The sequence below is a fragment of the Neovison vison genome, chromosome 4, assembly GCF_020171115.1.
Source record: "Neovison vison isolate M4711 chromosome 4, ASM_NN_V1, whole genome shotgun sequence".
In the NCBI taxonomy this organism is placed as follows: domain Eukaryota; kingdom Metazoa; phylum Chordata; class Mammalia; order Carnivora; family Mustelidae; genus Neogale; species Neogale vison.
Genome location: NC_058094.1, coordinates 31,823,241 through 31,843,557, shown reverse-complemented (window position 1 = coordinate 31,843,557; position 20,317 = coordinate 31,823,241). Strand labels below are relative to the sequence as shown.

Sequence of the window (20,317 nt, the reverse complement as noted above, 5' to 3'; positions counted from 1 at the left end):
GAGGGAAGACACTGAGAAGGACTGTGACTCACATTAATATCAGTTCTTTGTTGGTGAGACAAAAAGAGACCAGCCAAAATCATTTAATAAATCATTTATTAAAATTAACAGAATCACGAGTTAATTAAGTGGTCATTTTTAGCCACTACATTTCAGGATGGTTTTACAGCAATAGCTAACTGATACACTAAAAGCATTCTTTAAATGGAACAAAAAAAATTAATAAACACCATATTAAAGAACTCTATCCTATATATTCATATACAATGAACTCTAAAAAGACATGCAGCATATTCTGAAATCAGCCCCCCATTCCTCCTAAGGAAGTAGGAAGCATCTACAGTTTGTACAGTTAGAACATACTTGGGGTTTTCTTCCCTATATCTTACACCTGTCTCATCTTGTCTCAGATTCTGCTTGCCATACTGCTTGCTTTTATACGTTTGTGAGTACTTAGTACTACAGGAATACCTATTGCTTCTGGCTTGCTAATGTAACTGCTGAGTTTATTCAGAAACATGTAAATTAGAAGTTTGCTTAATAGAATTTGACTTAGTTTTCAGCCAAAAATACAAGCTGTGATATTTATTTCTGGCTTGCTTATTCATATAGATCAAACTGCATTTTTAAAAGTACCAGATGATGTCAGATCAAAACCTGCACATGGATGTTCATAGAAGTTTTATTCATAATTGCCAAATCTTGGAAGCAACCAAGATGCCCTTCAGTAGTTGAATGGATGAATGAACAGTGGTACATCCAGATCATAGAGTAATTGTTCAGCACTAAAAAGAAATAAGCTGTCAAGCCATGGAAGGCCATGGAGGAAACTTAGATGGATATCACTAAGTGAAAGAAGCCAGTCTGAAAAGGCCACATGCTATGTGATTCTAACTATGACACTCTGGAAAAAACCAAAACAATGAAGACAGTAAAAATTCAGTGGTTGCTAGAGGCTAAGTGTGGATAGGCTGAGCACGGAGGATTTTTAGGGCAATGAAACTATTCTGTATGATACTAATAATGGTGGATAGATGTTATTATACATTTGTCTAAACACATAGAATGTATAAGGCCAAGAGCAAACCCTCTTGTCACCTGTGAACTTTGGGTAATAATGAGGTGCCCTTGTAGGTTCATCAGCTCTAATGAATGTACCCCTCTGGTGGGGGACGTGGCTGGTAGGGGAGGCTGTGCGTTTGTGAGGTGAGAGGGTATATGGACACTGTATTTTCTGCTCAGTTTTGCTATGGATCTGAAACTGCTTCAAAAAATAGTGGGTTAAACAAAGTTCTCTGAAGAGCATGGTTTACATAATGAACTATATTCTTCCCTTTCTCTCTATGTGGAACATTTCAGAATTTTTCAAGTATGTTGATATGATACATGTACACATCTGTGACATGACTCTCTGAGGTAATCTTGGGCAGTGTAATTCATGGTCAATGCAGTAACACTGGGATTTGTCTAAAAGGCGAGTGATTTCTTCTTTGAATCCTGAATAATTGATGCTAGAGGGGCATGAAAACTGAGCATGCATTACTTACCAGTTTTCAGTCCCCAGCTTATTAGAACTACTGTTTGATTACTGCCCACTGAAAATCAATATAACATGAAAGGTGTCCATTTTAATGAGCAGAGAGATGACTGTGAGAAACAAGAAAGATGGATCAAAGAATTTCTTAATCTGAAGGGGCATTAGAGGTCATCTGCTAATTGAACACCTTCCTTTTGTAAACGTTGGCACTGAAATTCCCAAAAGTTAAATGATTACATAGTTAGTGATTCAGCCACTACCACTGTTTACTACATTTTACTGTCTTTCATCAGTGTAAAGTTTGCAAAGCACATTGTGGTGAAGAAAGGAATATGGCGGAGCAACTGTGCCTGTGTAATTTGGGGAATAGGTTTGGCTCAGAAATGGCTAGTGCTGACCCTGAACGTTTTCGGTTTTGAGATCACACCAATTAAATTTACTCATGGGCAAAGGGTTTATTTTGGCCTTCTGGACAAAGTCTTGCTCACCCTCAACTCAACTCAAGCACCACTGTTTGGGAAGCCTTCATTAATGTCCCAGGTGCTGTTGGCAGTGTCCCCACAGTTATAATCATGGTTTGCAACCCAGAAGTGGTTTTACCTCTCAGGGGACATGTGTCTGGAGACAATTTTTTTTTTAATTTTTACAGACCTTGAAGCTGCTACTAATACCTAGTGGGTAGAGATCAGTGATGCTACTGAATGTCCTCTACTGATGCTACTGAATGCACAGGACAGCCCCTCTACAGGGAAGAATTACTTGGCTAAAATGTCCACGGTCTTGCTCTTGAGAAACCCTGAATTGCAACATTGTCTTAGGTGCTTGCCAAAGGCAGAGGTGGTTCTTTTCCGTAGGTTACACTAAACTTCTAGTCCTCTTACTATAAGCAATGAGATGGACATTTCAGGATATCAAGAGATATACATTAATTCATTGGTTTCCTTTTTACCACCCTTGCAATTTTTTAAATCCAAAAGGATATTCAGCCATATCCAGATAGGACTCATGTTAGTATCAGTACTTTGTTGGTGAGATTTCTTTTCTTCTTCCTCCTTCTCTCTCTCCTCCTGTTTCTGTTTCTCCTCCTCCTGTTCCTCTCCCTTCTCTTCTGGGTCCCCTGATCTGGAAGGTTTTAGATACTACAGGGTTTTACTCACTGCTTCAAGGAAGGAGAGTAGGGGATAGTTGCGTTCATTTATCTTCTCTCTTTACGTAGAATGTAGGGCTCTGAGCAGAACACACTACTATGTCAATGGTGGCAAGTTCAGTGGGCAGGTCTTTTTCTGTTCTTGAATGATAATTTTATGTATTTTTTTTAAAAGATTTTATTTATTTATTTGACAGACGGAGATCACAAGTAGGCAGAGAGGCAGGCAGAGAGAGAGAGGGAAGCAGGCTCCTCGCTGAGCAGAGAGCCCGATGTGGGACTCGATCCCAGGTCCCTGGGATCATGACCTGAGCTGAAAGCAGAGGCTTTAACCCACTGAGCCACCCAGGCACCCCTTAAATTACAATTTTAATCCAGCAAATTAATTTTACATATTTTTCAAATTTTGCTGCTCTCTGGGTAGGATGCACACAGCAGTATGACTTGTTTGAGGAAAACAGGCAGCAGTGGCAATAGGATATTCCCATTAGCTTTCCAGAAAAAAAGACCATTTATTCTGTGGTCAGATGTTTTTGGAGGATGATAGGCAGAGCAGGAAGGTGAAGTTGACCCACCAAGAGGGATTTAACCAAGGGATCATACAGGAAAAAAATCATCACTGGAATGGTATTTATTGTGTAATATTTTATTTCCTCCTCTAGACTGTGAACCTCTTGAGCTTTTCTCTCCAGTGCCTGGTGTGCTTCAATACAGAATAATGCTTATACTAGGACTAGACATGAGTGATCATATCACTTTCCCCCATGATTATTAGCTTTTCCAGAATCACTTCTGGGAGTCAGTTTTGCAAAAGCAGAGAAATTGGTAGCATCACTGGGCTTTTGTCAAAAAAAATTCTTTTTGGGGTGTATATAGGTACTTTTTCTTATCTATAAAAAGAATTTGTCTTGTTTATAACAATTTTTGGGAAATGATTATACAATTTGGCCTGGGGAGGAATAATTAAAATTGAGAAAACAAGAAAAAAACAATTAAAATTGAGAAAACAAATTCTTTCCAAGGAAATTAAATTTGTTTCATCTTCTATAAGGACTACTTGACTTTTAATGTACTTGGTATCCAAAGCCAATGGAATTGTGAAACTCAGAATTTGCAACACTTAGAGAGTAACTTTAAGTAGAGCTTAAAGGAATTACATTCATGAAAATTAATTCACAACTTCTAAAAAATATTTAAGAATATTTGTGATTCACTCACTAGCTTTATATAGTAGGATGATATAGTTGCACTGTATGAAAGGTTCAGTTACAGTTGGGATTAATGATAGAAAAAGAATTAGATAAGGTTTCTTAGAATTTATAAAATAACTGAGTATGGTTTTTAAAATGAGTGAATTAGATTTTTTAAAAATATACTTCCTAATCCTACTCCTTTCTTAAAGGGTCTCCTTTTTTCTTTTTTTATTATTTAAAAAAAATTTTATTAACATATAATGTATTATTTGTCCCAGGGGTACAGGTCTGTGAATTGTCAGTCTTACACATTTCACAGCACATACCGTAGCACATGCCCTCCCCAATGTCCATAACCCAACCACCCTCTCCATACCCTACCCCCCCAACCCTCAGTTTGTTTTGTGAGATTAAGAGTCTTTAAAGAGTCTTCTTATGAATGTTTTGCCTCAGAGAGTATATGGGGAGGTCTCATCTCACTCAGCAGCAAAGTGAAGAATTTCTTCTTTGACTTATTGGAATTGTTTTTTTAATGCCTACAGGAGATACACACATGTTTGTGCATGTGTGTGATCTTTTTAAAAACTACTGATAAAATATCAGTCCAAAACATGATGATGAATATATAATTTCCTATTATTTTAGTAACAATCTAAGGTCTAGAAGACTGAAAAAGTTTTGAGTTTGCGTTTATGTTTGGTTTTCTTTTCTTTTTTTTTTCTTTTTAAGATTTATTTGTCAGAGAGAGAGAGAGAGAGAGAGAGAGCGTGCACTAGCAGGGGGAAAGGAAGAGGCAGAGGGAGAAGCAGGTTCCTTGCTGAGCAAGGAGCCTAATAGGGAACCCAATCCTGGGACCCTGGGATCATGACCTGAGCCGAGGGCAGATGCTTAACCAGCTAAGGCACCCAGGTGTCCCTTATTTATTTCTAGAAGGAAAAAAATTAATACAAAATAATTTTTACTGAATTACGGTTTTGGTAATCTGTAAATATCTTTCTAGCTTTGATACTTCATTTGTCAATGAAGAGAACCTGCCTGAAAAGAGAACTAAATTAATGTAGCTTGAAAGTTAAAAATTGTGTTACTTTCTTGCTTTCCTAATTAACTTCAATGACTATTAAGTCTCTTTTGTATGTGGAGTTGCCTCTTTCCTAACGGCACATGAGAGAAGAATGAGGCACAAACTAGTCAGCTCTAAGAGAACAGGAGCAGGGGACACAGCTTGAAGGACTGTCTTCCTGAACAACTCCTCAATCCCGTATTTATTAGATACAAGATAACAAAGGAGAAGAAAAGGTTATACATTAGCCGTATGTCTAGTAGGTAAACAAGAAGGAATGTTGAGTCAGATGTCAGTCACAAGTTTTAGAGGTAAATGATGGAAGTAAGAAGAGGAGTAGGATATGCCTGGTGGACCAGCATGAGATTCGTAGTTGTGCAAATGTCCTTAAAGGGATTACTCTAACAGGAGGCTTTCTCTGCTGTAGGGGAGACAAACAAAAAGGGAAGCATGGCAGCCTTCCACCCTGAGCTGGCTGGCGTTCCTGGCTGTTCTGCTTCCAGGGATGTATATCATCCCCTCCACTAGAGGCCTGCTGCTAGTACAGGTTTTTCTCAAGGTCATCTTTAAGTATGCTTCAGTGACCAGTACAACTCCTCATTAGTTAAAGTTACAGTTTAAGCAGTGTATTATTCTGAGGGACAGTTACGCGGAGTTGTGGTAGATACTGGCTATTAGTGACATCCTTAGAAGAAAGGTGTGACTCATCATTCAATAAATAAGTTCATTAGCATAAAATCAATCCAGAATCTTCTTTCAAAAAGAGCTCGGAGCTTTGCAAAAGGGCCTTGGCCTCCTTGAACACTGAATTTATTTCAGTTTCAAGGTAATTCCTGCAAATGGGTGCTGAGCCAAATAAGGATGCCACTGTGGATAGACAAAGCAAAAAGGTAGTAAGAGCCTCTGACTTCACAACCTAAGCTGTGGATGAACTAAGGTAGGGTGAGGCCTGAAAAATAGTAAATCATTATATGGATGACTGGTGTAAGCGAAAGAGGAGTGGTGGAATGTGTCTAACAACCAACTCTGAAGTGAATGTCTCAGAGAAAACAGCAATGATTTCTAATGACTCTGCTTTGTACTAAACTCTAAGCTTCTCAGGATGTGTCTATTTCTGTTGCATCTGTGGCCTCCAGAAATGATTGATTATATGTGTGTTCTAAAAATGGCTCATTTGGGGGTGCCTGGGTGGCTCAGTGGGTTGAAGCCTCTGCCTTCAGCTCAGGTCATGATGCCAGGGTCCTGGGATGGAGCCCCCCGCATCAGGCTCTCTGCTCATTGGGGACCCTGCTCCCCCCGCCGCCACCCTGCCCCACCTCTGCCTGCCTCTCTGCCTGCTTGTGATCTCTGTCAAATAAATAAATAAAATCTTCTAAAAAAAAAGGTTCATTTTTTTCAGAAATACTTATTCTTCTTCACTCACTAATTCATTGAATAAATTGTTACTGAGCATCTATCTACCAGGTATTAGATACTAAGTTAGGTGTGGAGATTATGGCAGCAGATAAGACCTACACTGTTTCTGCCCTTACACAATTAATTACAAAAATGAGTGTTCAGTTATATTTCAGAGGAAGGAAAAGTATCTTACAAGATGGGAATGATATATAGGGAAATACGAACTACTGTACAGAAGAGAGATTTCTCTATGAAAATGATGCTTAAGCTGAAACCTCCATGTGGGCCAGCTTCCTGCATTGGGGAACTGCTGATGTCATCAAGGATGATACAGAGGGAAGGCAGGCTGATGCGTAGCACTTAAGGCCGGGTGAGACATGGACACTTTTATCCAGTGGATTCCCATTATGTACTGTACTGTGAAGGCTCAGAAGTGTGAAGGACATACCTGGCTCATTCAAGAAGCTCTTGGTGTCATAAGGGAGATATATAAATGATGCTTTTCTCCCCATAAGCAATTTCTTTCTTTTTTTTTTTTTTAAGATTTTATTTATTTATTTGACAGGGATCACAAGTAGGCAGAGAGGCGGTCGGGGGGGGGGGAGCAGGCTCCCCACTAAGCAGAGAGCCTGATGCGGGCCTCGATCCCAGGACCCTGGGATCATGACCTGAGCCAAAGGCAGAGGCTCAACCCATTGAGCCACCCAGGTGCCTGTAATTTCTGCAGGAGAGGTTTCCTTACCCTACACTTCATCCCCTGTTTCTAATGCAGTAGATTTGTACTGAGTAGTAAATACATGTTGGTTGCATATAATTTTAAATATTCATAATGCAATAGTAAGGCTTTCCTTATGCAAGGTCCTTGATTTCTGTACAACACTTTAAATCTTAAGAACTCTGGCCTTTTAGCATCCAGAGAGTTAAAGTTTCGGCTACTTTGCCTTTGATCCTTTATGATTAAAATATATCCTTTTAGATACAGTGACACCCAGGGGGCCTCTTCCACGTTCAGGACTGTGAAAGTGCTAGACTATAAAAGACATTGAGCATACAACATATTAACAGTAGCATCATAGGAAGTGAACACTTAGAGGTTAAACTGTTAGGACCTAGTCAAGACTGCTACTCACTGGCTCTGTGATGTTTTAATTTTCTTACCCTCAGTTTCACAGCAATAAAATGGAGAGAAACATAGAACCTACTTCACAGGATTATTATGAGGATGGGATGTGAAAATGCCTATAAAGGTTTATTATTTTTTTTAATGATTTTATTTATTTATTTTAGGGGGGGAGGGAAAGAGAGTGTCAGCGGGTGGGGAGGGTAGAAGGGGAGGGAGAGGAAGGGGGGAAACATCCCAAGGAGACTCCGTGCTGAGATGGAGCCCGGATCCAGGACCCTGAAATCATGACCTGAGTGAAACCAAGAGCCAGACGCTCAATCAACTGAGCCACCCAGCCTCCCCCCAATAAAGTTGTTATTATATTTCCAATACATATTAATATTGAACACTTAAAATGTTATTTTTTATTATTTTTGTTATTAAGTAATTCTCACAATTCTTGTGAGATGCTAGTAGTTTTAATATTTGAACCTAGGTTTTTTTCTGACAACTTTCACTTTTGACTATATCAGGCTGCCCCAGGTTTTTTGTGTCTCTCAGGAAATTTCCTTAGCCATATCCGGTAGCATAACGATCAATCCTCAGAATCCCAATAGGCAGCCTATCCTTCAAATGCGGGGATGGGGAAAATTGGCCCTGAGACTAAAAGCGAGCTACATCTCCTGTCTCAGACCGAGCTGTGAATATGAATGCTTTTTAAGGTCCAAGCTTGGAAACAATCACCAGACATCTTTAAAACTGTCACCTTACATAACAGTGTGCAGCTTTTAACCTCCAGAACCAAACAGATCTTTGGGCTGTGAGCAATTCCTACATAAATATTTTTATCAATTTCCATAACCTAATTTATTTTGGCACAGAAAATTCCTGAACAAATATAATCATTTTTCAAGGTGAAGTACACAGGGAGTCAGGAGCTTTTAGACCCAAAACTGTGACCTGAAATAGAATTATGTTAATGATCAAGTCAGGCAATGTGCACCTCTATTTTTCTTTTTTTTTTTCTTTTAAAGATTTTATTTATTTATTTGACAGACAGAGATTACAAGTAGACAGAGAGGCAGGCAGAGAGGGGAAGGGAACAGGATCCCCACCAATGCAGGGCTCGATCCAGGACCCTGGGACCATGACCTGAGCCGAAGGCAGAGGCTTTAACCCACTGAGCCACCCAGGCGCCCCGCACCTCTATTTTTCTTGATTAACTGAGGGGACTGAACTGTGATTCTTAAATGTATTTGGGGTAATTTCTCTTCTGGTGTTTTTCTATATTTTGCAAAGGCTTTATAATAGATGTATATTATTTATGTAATCAGATGAAACATTTAACTTTAAAAAAGATGTATATTTCATTGTAGGATAATGATGTATATATTTCTTCCATAATCCTATTTGTTCTTCTTGTCCTATAAAGAGAACACTCATGCTTAACATATTATAGAAATTCAGTGATAGATGTTAACTTGCTATTCTAAAAGCTATTCTTGATAAATACCATATGAGTTTCCATTGGTTGCCAGGGCATCCATTTGGTTGTCTGTAACTGACTTAGAACATTTTTTGACAAACAGTTTTGACAAACAACTCAAGAGAAATTTGTTTTAGACAAGGCTTAGCTTTGCTTTCACTTAAAGCTTTTAAAAATGGCAGAGCCTAGGTGACTCAGTTGGTTAAGCCACTACCTTTGGCTCAGGTCATACTCCTGGAGTCCTGGGATCCTGTCCCATATCTGGCTTCCCCTGCTCTGCGGGGAGTCTGCTTCTCCCTCTCCCTCTGTCTCTCCCCCCTGCTTATGTGCCCACTCTCTCTCTATCTCTCTCTATCAAATAAATAAATAAAATCTTAAAAAAAAAAAAGCTTTTAAAAATGGATGCCTTGTTTTTCTAGAGTTGTTACTAATCTGCTGCATTTATCGTACACAGAGCTGTTTTTAGTATATTCATTCTATGATAATGTTTGATTTTGACTTTGACTTTTTTTTAAATTAACATATAATATATTATTTGCTTCAGGGGTACAGGTCTGTGAGTCATCAGTCTTACACAATTCACAGCACTCACGATAGTACATACCCTCCCAAATGCCCATAACCCTGCCACCCTATCCCTGCCCGCTACCTTTAACTTTGACCTAACACTGCTTTTCAGTATGTGGTCATTTGATATTGGGCTAAAACATGTATTCAGCACATATGCAGGTACCTGAACCTAGGAATTCTATTGTACTCCCTATGTGCACTCTTCTTAGAATTAACTAATCCTTCCAGTACTTCTTGTGATTTATTAATATGTGCACTAATATTTTTAGAAAGATATCAGTCTATCAAGGTTAAGACTCTGAAGTCTTTAGAATTTTACAGTATCCTAGATATAATTAATGAAATTGAATAAGAGCTAATCAAATTTTCAGTAACACTGAAAAGAGCTTTTAACAGGTTGGTTAAGGGTCAGTAATTAGATTTTAACTCCATGCTATTTGGAAAATACTCTTAATTGGGTGTTTTCTAGTTTTTTCTTTTTTTAAACAATTTTATTTATTTGAGGAAGAGAGAGAGAGAGAGCATGAGAGGGGAGAAGGTCAGAGGGAGAAGCAGACTCCCCATGGAGCTGGGAGCTCAATGCCGGACTCTATCCTGGGACTCTGGGATCATGACCTGAGCTGAAGGTGGTGACTTAACCAACTGAGCCACCCAGGCGCCCTGGGGGTTCTCTAGATTTTAAAGCAGACCCAGTTTTCCATGTATATGGTGGTTAGCATATTGTAAATAACAAATTTAAATACAGCTAATGCTATATCTACTTTTAATTGAATATCATAATAATTTTGTCTTTTCTCCTTAACCAATAATATTTTTTAGTCCTAATAAGGAGCTAAGGAGCTATTTTAAATTTCCAAACTTTATAAACTAATTTTTGATATTTGGGATTTTGCTTTCTGACATTAATTTTTTGTTTGTTTGTTTGTTTCTTAAATGTGCTATCATGGATTTATCATTGATGAAAGGACAAATGTTTCCTATGTGACAAGTGCTAAGAGATCATGCATGACTCCCAGGTGACACAGTTGGAGTGTTTTCTGTCATATGTAATACAAAGAGAAAAGAGACCATGTTGAACGTGAGAACTCAGGAAAAAGGAAACCAGTGTATATTGATTTTCTGTCATGTGCCAGACACTATGACAGGATAGGTACATGTATGATCTTATTTAACACACCCAAGGTCATCAGTAAATAGAAAAAAATTAGAATTCAGAATCATATCTATCTTACTCAAACTTGATATTTTCCTCACTCATACCACTTAAATTCTATAATAGGGTATTTTTGAAAGTTTGGTAAGTTTGGCAAGTATTAGTCACATAGGGAGATGGTATTGGAGGAGGTCATGAAGGAAACACGACCACCAGTTGACCCACGAGCTGGACCTGGGGATCTCCTCAACCTCTCCCCTATCCTTGGAATGTGAATTCCACTTACCTTCTCCATGCTAGAAGTTTCCCCCCAAGGGTACACCTTTGAGATAGAAATATGTTGCTGAGTCCATCTGGATAATATATGTGACTGAACCTAGTGAAGGCCTCTTATAAATTTTAGAGATTCTGGTGGGCAGGCACAGAGATCTACTCATCTTGCAGCTGCCCAAGACAAGCCGCCTATTTAAGTTGCCTTGCTTATTCAGTCTACCACTACCACTCTGGAGTGGTCTGCCTTTCTTTGGGCTCTCCGCGAACTCTGTATATGGAGACCTATTTCACATTTCCCTTGGGAAGCTCCTAAGGTGGCAAACCAACAGATGGTTGGGAATGGGATGTTTATCATGGGAAGCAGAAAGGACATTCTGGTCAGAGCCATGTGGGTAAAGGGTGGGTATCAGGAAGGGTGTTAGAGCAACATGAAGTAGTTGAGACTACTACCAGATCGAACAGCCTTTGGCAGAGTGGTGAGCATACAGACTGGAGAGGAAGGGTAGCAACATATTGTAAAGGACTTTTAAATGCCAAGCAGAGGAGTATGGACTTAATTAGGAAAGCAGCAGGGAGCCACTGAAGGTTTTGTGTAGAAGAGCAATATGATTACAGCTGACAGCAGTCTTAATAAGGCTTAATAAATAGTACAGTTTATAACCTTCGGCCAACTGCTGCGCAGAAGCCGAAAGCTGGGCTGCGGAATTAGCAACCCAATTACCATGAGGAATGACGGCCTGGATTTAATCTGAGTCATCCTTTATAACAGTAGAAACTCCTGGAAATAGAAACAAATATCTGAAGTGACAGGTGCCATGTCTTCTCAGAGCTGACTTCCTTTATTTGACTCCTTGGTGGCACACTGTTAAAATGCCTTGACAGTGCCATAATTCACTTTTCACCCTGTTTAAAGCCTCTCTTCTTTGTAACTATTCAGCATATTTTTATGATTTTTCAGTAGGCCTAAAATCTATTGCCATCTGTCTCATTACTTGGAATAAGGCATCCTTTATTGGTATTAACATACTTTGCCAAAACGGAAGACATCATTATGTTATCTGCAGTTTGGTTTATTAGCTGATGTTGACTACGGGACAACACGGACATTTCAGTTCTAGTAACCAAGATTTTTTTTTTTTTTTAAATTTAGAGAGTAGGCTATATAAAAGCCTATTAATTTCCTTTATCTTTTGATTATTTTAAGAGGCATGTATATGTACGTGCACATGTGGGTGCAGGGGGAACAGAGAACAAGGGAGAGGGAATGCATACGTGTGTGTAGAGGGAGGGGTAGATGTTTATCATATGGCTTCTTCTGGGGAACAGTTCCTGGCAAACAAACAAACAAAAACTGCATAATTAACTTTCTTATGCAACACACGCTGTTTCGTACATTCTGGTGATTTCATAGTCAGAAAATTTTGCTCCCTTATCAGAATTCCAGTATCATTTTGAATTTAGGCCATTTTGCTTCTTATCTTGTATAAGTTTTTTTGTCTTTTCCCTCTTACTGGATTGTACATCCCTGGAGGGCCTGTTTCTACATTTGCGCATGGTGTGGTACCTGACTCAATGTATTATCTTCAAATAGTTCACTCCATAGCTTTGAGGTTTTCCTTTTTTAGAACAATCTTGCTTGAGCTTTCTTTCACTCAACAGATTTTGAGAAACTCCTAAGTATTTTGCCAGGTAAATAACACAGGCACCTCCCTTAAGTTTATAGACAAGGGCACTCAGCTGACTCAGTCAATAGAACATCGGACTGTTGATGTTAGGGTGATGAGTTCAGGCCCCACATTAGGCATGAAGACTGCTGGGGGGAAAAAAAAGCTTGTAGACAAATAATCATACAGTTACAAGATAATTCTAAAAGTGTTGTGATTGGTATAGGTACAGTGTGGAGGCATCCCAAGATTAGAGAATGTCTTGTTAGGGGAGATGACCTTTTTCCCGAGTTGTAATATACTTAAAAAAGGAAGAATTGTAAAGATGAAAAAGCAGGAGAGATGGTTCTAACAGAATATACACGGACCCGAGCGTATGAGAGGATGGTGACATCAGATTGCTGCTAATTTAGGACAAACTGATGCGAGGACTGGCCATTTTATAAAGCTGGAGCCGATCCTGAAGGCATTTTTGTTAACACACTATCAGATGTCACTAAGATTTATTATAATTTAAAGTTACAATTAAAAATTAATTGGATGCTAAAATCTTGACAAGGAGGGCAGGCGGGCAGGTGGTGCGGTTCCTGTTGCCGTTTCTTTGAAAGAAGAAAGGTTGTTTGGTCGAAAATGGTTTTATTTTGTTGCGATCGACTTTACAGGCACATTTAGAAAACATTGGGAATTAGGGTTCTAGTATCTATTTAAAAGATTTTTTTTTTATGTATTTATTTGACAGAGAGAAATCACAAGTAGTTGGAGAGGCAGAGAGAGAGAGGGAAGCAGCCTCCCCGCTGAGCAGAGAGCCCGATGCGTGACTCGATCCCAGGACCCTGAGACCATGACCTGAGCCGAAGGCAGCGGCTTAACCCACTGAGCCACCCAGGCACCCCAGGGTTCTAGTATCTATTTAAGAAGAATAATAATAGTACCTACTTTCGAGGTTACGAGTTTTCAGTGAGCTGATGCAAACAGTGATTAGCACAGCACACAGAGGACCCAGTGCATTAGGATTGGACGAGGGATGGTGCGAACACTCCCTTACAGCCTAGTCCTTCTGGACTGCTCTCTTTTAAGTAATGTTTGCACCTTGGGGCAAAGTGCTGCTTATTAAGCTACTTCTGATCTCCAGATTTAAACTGAAAGTAGCAGCTCTTGAAGATTTTATTTTATTGCATGACTTAGCCATTTGAGGCCAGTGAGACTTGATAGGGGCCTTTGCCCAGGATTTAGCAAGTTTTCTCTTAACTTAAAATGTTTATTAACATTACAAAGAAATCAGACACATGCCTGGGAAGGGTTATAAAAAGACTTAAAGGAATATTACACATCAAATAGATTTTTCTGTGTGCCTACATTTTTCTTTCCTTTTTTTTTAAAAAGGTTTTATTTGTTTATTTGACAGAGAGAGCACAAGTGGGCAGAGAGAGAGGGGGAAGCAGGCTCCCTGCTGAGCAGAGAGCCCCATGAGAGGCTCAATCCCAAGACCCCAAGACCATGACCTAAGCCTAAGGCAGAAGCTTAACCCACTGAGCCACCCAGCCACCCCTAATGGAACATTTTTCATGTCTTATACTTAATATGTGTGTCTTGAACTGTCAAGTTTCACCTCTGCCTTCTATCAGCTGCGTGATTGCATCTGAAAAATGGCAATTACAGTGTTTATGTCATATGACCACTGAAGGGTCGTACAATATTTCACATGATATACCAAACATGGTAGGCTATCAGATATTAAATATTCCATTGGTCTTAGCGTTTGGAACCCTACTACTATGTAAATATGACAGACTGTCATTTACTTACTGCAAGTGAGACAATATGTGCAAATCAGAGAGTATGTACACGTCTTAAAACTTTAGATTTATCACTCAAATCTGAGTAAGGTTGATTACACTATGTTATGTATAGTCCTGTTCTTAGGAACTAATTATTTCTTACTTTAGACTTTGAGCCTGAGGAAATTCATTCATTTCAAACGTGATCAGAAAACACCTAATACTCTAAGTAAATTTCAGTTGTGTCTTAAGGCCGAAGACTCATTTATCAAAATTTCTGTTCCAAATATAGCTACAAACACTATTACTGTTCACAGAAAAATATTTTAGTTTCCTAGTCAGCCAAATTTTGTGATGAAAACAGGGACTGCTAGAAGTTTCAACTTTTGCCGTATCATATCAATGTTCTCGTAGTGTCTTTACACCTATAAAATATGTATGGTTCAGGGAGAGTTCCAACCGGAAACAGATGGCATACTCAAAATGAGAAACTTGAGGAGAGTATTTAATAGAAGGATGACTGACAAAGGGTTGAACAGAGTGTAGGAAATTACAAGGGAGAGCATAGTTACCTCGAGGGATTAGGGACAGCCATGGTGATGAATGGGTCCTTGGCTGCTCCCAGGCATGAAGTGACCAGGGATGGCAGGGGAGAGAGGGCTTGGGGAAAGGGCTGTTTCACTGAAGTGGGGGACTTCTCAGAGATGCAGCTGTCCACTCAGGATCAAGTGGCCAGAGCTACTAAGGAAAATCCTAAATTTCAACTTTTGACAAAAATACCAGGATAGAGAATGTGAGTTCAAGGAAGTTAAAAAAAAAAAATGCTAAATCAATCAAGAGGAGGTTCATTTTTTTGTTATCTTTAATTTTAATTTTATTTTGTAAATGAACTACTCTACATATTCAATATTTGCATAGAATAAGATATACATGATTCATTTGAAGTATACTAATATTGTCAACTACTCTCACCATTTTTCCATATATTTAATGTTCTTCTCTGTCTTATAATGTCTCGTTATTTCCTGGCCTTTTGTTCACAACAAAATGTCTAATCTTTAGAAATGGTGCCAAAGTTCTTTTCTTTTGATGGTGGTTTGTTTTTTGGAATGCGTTAAGAAAAATATCGGTAGTGGAGGTTAGTAAAATATCCTTGCTATAGAGGAGAGTTCAGCAGCCGTTGATAATCCCACTGTTAACCTATTTATTTTTGGAAGAGGAATAGAAACCTACAGCAACTGGGGAAAAAAACCAGGTCACAAAATAGCATATACTCAGGTTGATAGGTAGGTGTGATTTTAAATATATGTATAGTTATGTACATATGTGTATATGTATCGTTCGTGTACATCCATAAGGATATCTAGAAGAGTCACCCTGATGTTGACAGTGGTTATCTCTGGGTGATGGAATTCATAGTCATTGTTTTACTTCATACGTTTTTTACGTAATTAAAAAAATATAATGAACATATATTAATCCTCAGAACATAAATCCTTTTGAGTTTTGGAAAAATGCTGATACCCAAACCTATAACCATTAAAAATATAGTAGCATTATCAGGAAAAATGTAGTAAATAAAATATTCCACTCTTATGTTTATCACCAAAGACACTGCTGACTCCATTGACATTGGTTGCATTTATCTGTTCATGACACATTTGCATGTGACATTTTGAGAAAGGGAAGCACAGAGGCTTTGTGTGGAGTGGCGAACTATGACTTCCGTCACTCTGAGTGCTCTGGGTGAGAACATGTATCTCATCTGGACCAAGCATCTTCCCTGATCGGAGCCTACGCGGACATGACAGGATGTGCTCATTCAGTCGGCTCTCACTGTGGTAAGGCAGCCGCACTGCAGGCTATTGTTTCTGCTCTGTTTGCACAGAGAGAACTTCAAAGAGCCAAGGGGTGTATTGATGGGCTTCATTGAGGTCACATGGTGAGTCTGTCTGAAGATCTTCCAAGAACATCTCAGTCCCCAGAGCCTGCATCCAGTCAATATCCTATTGGCTCAGAAGCTAAGTGGATGACGGAGGAGCCCATTATCTGGGGAGAGGCATGGGGAGCTGAAATCCATGGGGCCTGTGAGGAGACTTGTCCTTCTACATCATGGCCCACTTCCTTTGTGGATCCCTTAGCCTTGTTGTCTGTCCAGATTGCTTTGTGGTTGGGGGACAATGTCTTAGCCACAGTCTGGTTCTTTGTTTCTTATTTGGACAGTAAGTCAATGAATTTTCTAAATAAACTGAACTTTTTATTTACCAGTCCAAGTGCAGTAGTCTGAACTGAAAGATTAATTTCATTTTATGGGATTAGACATGACTCAAAACACGATGGAAATCAGTATGTCAATCAGACTTTACACTAAGCTCTTCTTTTTTTCCAGAAATAATACAACTCATCTGGATAAACATGTACACAGTATTCCAACCCTTCTTTAAAGGGTTAAAACTGAGCTCTCAGAAAGTCAGTAGCCTATGATATTTAACACTCTGGGGCAGAAAAGAAGGAAAACATTTTTATGTGAAGGGGAGAAAAATCACTTGTGTTTTAAAAATACCTTTAAATATGAATGTGTACAGACTGGGCAGAATGATGTAGGGAGGGAAGAAAATATATATAGTAGCATTAGGAGAGGAATTTAATATATAAGAAAGCCATTCTGAAGCAAATTTGACAGCTTTAAATTACTTTCCTTTTAAAGATATAGCACCTTGTAAAATTGGTTATGAAATGGAGGTCATATATCTTTATTTGTTAATTCGTAGAATTTATGTTTTAACATTTATCTTTACTCTCTAAAGTCATGAAGAATATATCTTTCTTATCAGTTTTCTTACATCTGAAAAATAAATATGTCATTCCTTACTGTTTCACTAATGGATCATTTTAGTTTTAGTTGCAATGAAGAAGTTATTTTGGAGTTTATATGAAAAAGTAAATGAGCTGCATTTTAAAATCCCTGTAAACCATTAATATGTGCAATCTCTTATAAAATCACATACTCCTAAATCTTTATACCCATTAAAATAATTATGTTGACTAGTATTTGGCAGTAAAAGTAGTTTATATGTAATATAGCTTGAAGTATTAGTAAGATACCACACCATAACTGGTATGGCCAGTGAAGGTATTAATATTTGAGAAGTGTTCTCAAGTCAGAGAGACTGTGGTCTGTTTTCCCAATGCAGTTGTTCTAGACACTAAACATGCCTTTAAAAAAAAAATCACTATAGAGTTACTACATTTATTTTTCAGTTTATCTTAATACTAGTAATTTTTTTAAAAGATTTTATTTATTCATTTGATGGACAGAGATCAAAAGCAGGCAGAGAAGCAGGCAGAGAGAGAGAGGCGGAAGCAGGTTCTCCACCAAGCAGAGAGCTGGATGCGGGGCTGGATCCCAAGACCCTGGGACCATGACCCGAGCCAAAGACAGAGGCCTTAACCCACTGAGCCACCCAGGAACCCCAATACTAGTAATTTTTAAAAATATTTAAAATCTCCTCGGATTCAGGGGCACCTGGGTGGCTCAGTGGGTTAAAGCCTCTGCCTTCGGCTCAGGTCATGATCCCAGGGTCCTGGAACCGAGCCCTGCATCCCTGCATAGGGCTCTCTGCTCAGCAGGGAGCCTGCTTCCCTCTCTCTCTGCCTGCCGCTCTGCCTACTTGTGAACTGTCTGTCAAATAAACAAATAAAATTAAAAAAAAAAAATCTCATCGGATTCAGAAGAGAAGAATTACACCTCACTGATGAATTGGTCTTTGTTCCTGAAGAGATGACCCATCATGAAAGCCCAAACTGTGAGAAACTCTTGCTGAATAGGAAAATTACCCTGTGTAAACAGAAGCAAGATCAGTCATCTCAGGACTTTTTTGGGAGTACATAACTGTGGGTAAAATATGTGCCCCCAATACGTGCCCCATTACATGTTTGTATATGTTAATAAATTATATATACGAACTACTGTAACATTCTATACGTGATAAAACATATTCCCAGAATAGAATTATTAACGTAAATAGAAACATTAATGTTTCATTCCACTTCCAGATAGGTGATTTTATGAAATACCAGGTATACCCTGCCCCATACATGCATACACACATGCACACTATGGAAAACATGAATGTAGAATGCCCATCTTCCCTGGACCTCTTAAAATAGTTCTGAGTTGTATAATTAGAAGTCCCAGTTGGAAAACTCAGATTTTTTTTTAACCTATTTATAAGTATATTAATAATCTATCACCAAAATAATAAGATGTAATGACCCTCCCAAAACACGGTAGTTTAATTCAATAAGCCTTCATCATTATTTACATGCCTGTAGATCAGCTGCTTGGTTGTGGGCTCAGCTGGGCTCACTCTGGTTAGTTGCTGCGGTTGGGGGCGGTGCACAATTTGCTGATCTTGGATGGGTTCTCTTACATGGCTCGCTGTGACTGGTTCAGGATTGCTTCAATTGGGACATCTCGGCTCCCTTCTATATGTCTGTCTCTCAGATCCCTTGGAAAGGCTAGATTGGGTAGGTTCTCACTGTGATCTTAGAGAAACAAGATTGGAAACATAATTGACCAAAATGCTCTTTCATGCCTCTGCTTTTATCAAGTTTGCTTCTATTTGGCCAAAGTAAAGCAAGTCGCTTGACTGAGCTCAGTCAGATGGGGAGGGGAATGCAAATGTAAAGAGGAGAAAGCATGAATATGAGAGGCCAGTAATTAGGACCATTAATTCAATCAATCTACAACATCAAAAAAGTCTCTTTTCCATTAAATATATGCAAATGGACTGATAATTTCCAGATAGCTATAAGAGCAACCAGCCAATTATACCCAGTGTTCTGATTATTTAGGGTAGTTCTCTGCTAGAGGCTATCGATGTTTAATTAAAAAAAAAAAATAGCTCATTGGAAGTTAAGTTAATGTTAAAATTGTATTCCCAAAGGGTTTTGTCATCACTGACTTAGGTTGTCTGGGCTCCAAGGATGCAATAAAGGTAGAATTGTGACTGCCATGGTAATGCATTCATTGGTCCCCAAGTGGTTATTGCCGACTAGGTCTATACAGGGCACTGTGCAATAGAGAAAGCCAGCCTCCTTTCATGAAGCATTGACCTTTAAAATTTAAAAAAGACATGCAATGAAATTCTATATAATTTAAGTTAGAAATTGATAATTCCAAAAAGAAGACACAGTATTCTGTGTCCTATGGTATATTTTACATAATACATTATTTAAAGAACAAATACCACCCCCCCAAAGTGGGGAAAAAAAAGAGCACCTCTCTTTAAAAAACAAAAATTCTGAATGATCACTTTGTATCTATTTTTGAGGTAACTGAAAAATGTCCCAAATTCTGTATTACCATTTTAGAAAAAATTGTTCATTTAAAGCATCATAAAATACTCAAAAGTGTAGGAGTAACAACATCTTCATCTTAAGTCATGTTCTATAGTTTTCTGTGTTTTCTAGAGGTATTGGTTCAAATGAAGAGCTGAAGGACTTCTCAGAGTGCATATTCACCCTTACAGCATTGACGGTCATTTTTGGAATGCTCATTTTATGCCAGTTTAGAGCATTCATTTAGTACTCATTACTCTGTAGCTAAGTTTATTGCCCCAGATTTACAGATTAAAAAAGATTGGGGAAAGTTAAGTAACTTGCCCAAGGTCATAATCAGTTGTGGAGTCAGAACTTGAATCCATTTCTCTCTAACACCAAACCCTGTGCTGTCTAATCTTTTTTTTTTTTTTTTTTAAGATTTTATTTATTTATCTGACCGACAGAGAGATCACAAGTAGGCAGAGAGGCAGTCAGAGAGAGAAAGAGGAGGAAGCAGGTTCCACGCTGAGCAGAGAATCCGACACGGGGCTCAATCCCAGGACCTCAGGACCCCGGGATCACGACCTGAGCCAAAGGCAGAGGCTTTAACCCACTGAGCCACCGAGGCGCC

General features: G+C 38.8%; 1 protein-coding gene across 4 annotated transcripts in view; it reads left to right on the top strand.

Annotated features, from left to right (window-relative positions):
* The window catches only part of OXR1 (oxidation resistance 1), a 447,011-nt gene that overhangs the window by 124,869 nt on the left and 301,825 nt on the right, over positions 1-20,317 (top strand). The window lies entirely within an intron of this gene.